This window comes from Teleopsis dalmanni, chromosome 1, assembly GCF_002237135.1.
Source record: "Teleopsis dalmanni isolate 2A chromosome 1, ASM223713v2, whole genome shotgun sequence".
Taxonomy (NCBI): Eukaryota; Metazoa; Arthropoda; class Insecta; order Diptera; family Diopsidae; genus Teleopsis; species Teleopsis dalmanni.
This window is the reverse complement of record NC_051846.1, coordinates 228,729,956-228,731,541: the sequence shown is the minus strand read 5'-3', so window position 1 is coordinate 228,731,541 and position 1,586 is coordinate 228,729,956.

Here is a 1,586-nt window from a genome sequence, read left to right as displayed (position 1 = left end):
TGACAATGGAATAGATGATTGTAGAGTTACTCAATTTTAATGGTCCTGCCATAATACGTTGTAGCCTCTTTCAAACAAATATAGAAAGCCCACATTCACATCAATTGATTGTAGGCGACAATGATGATTGTGAATAGATGATTGTGATGCACATGACCAGTGGTGATGGTTCAACATATTTATATTTAGATTTTATTATATATTTTATCGTCTTGTGTGGAAATAAACCATTCCCAAAAAATACCACACAAGAGTAATTTATCTTCATATTTTTCTAGTACACCTTATGTGTACCGTATGCGTTTCACAATATGTAATAGTTAAAAAATGTGCATGTTTGTAACGATCACAAAGAGATTGAAATAAAGTATTGTATTGAACAAAAAACGCATTAACGTTTCGTTTAAATTTTCCCCCATGAGCGGTAAGGAAAAAGTAAGTTGTGGTACAGTCCACAAAAAGAGGCAACTTAAAATTCGAGTACTTTTACTTGTGCTCTTCAGCAACCAGTATGTGTCATCTGAACGTGGTTTCAGAGTAATATTTCGAAATATGAACATCGTACATACTAAAAAGAAATTTCTATTCGACGAGCTTCTGAAGAAAAAAAAATTAAAGGATTCATTATGGAATTGGGCAGCAGTGATTTATCTACAAAACAAATTGAAGAATTGTGTAAACAATCAGAAAAATAAATAAAGAAAATGAACATAAGTCAGGTACGTCTTTGCTTTGAAATATTCTCAGCAGATACTTTAAGATCCTTAACGCGCATAGCAGCACCAGTTTATTCGTCCATTCGCAAACTGATCGTTTACATATATGTCGTTCAAGTACTACATCGGGTTCTGTAAATTGTGGAGAGGATATAATACTTTCCATAGAAAAGGTTACCAAAACAAACATTAAAGTGGTGTTCTACGAAATAAATTATGATGGTGAGCTTATTTGAGAAGCCTATGCAAAACTAAAGATAATAAGCGATAGTAATTGATTAGTGTCATGGGACACTGCAGATCGCTAGTGATAAGCGATATTACTTGTTTTTTCATAAAGGACAATGCAGTTCGCTACATGGGGGCGATGCTGATTGTTGGGTTAATATGGCTATGATATGAGATGCTGTGTTAACCAAGGGCATGAATTGTGGATTTATCAATTAATTTCACAGCGAGCACAGCGATCACGACATGGATTCTCGGAATCTACGGCATGCAAGCCAGTCACGACATAATTCTCGGAATCAATGGCGTACGAGTCAGTCAGGACATGCGTTCCGAAAAACCCAAAATCGACAACATGCTGAGGGTGAGTGAGTCTTTGTGCGACCTGCAAGCGAGCGAAAAGTCCGATCACGAATACAAATACACTAACAGTGAATTTGGATATGGAGACTTCAGTATAAATTACATATAACATTACTTAAGAGAACTTTATGAAATTTATTCAAACTCGAAATATATTGTATATTAGTGATCATTTAAAAGTCAATTAATTATAATAATAAAATAAACTTAATAAATCAATAATCTTTAAAGATTTGTTTTAATAGTACAGTAAAATACATATGGTGAAATATTAAAATA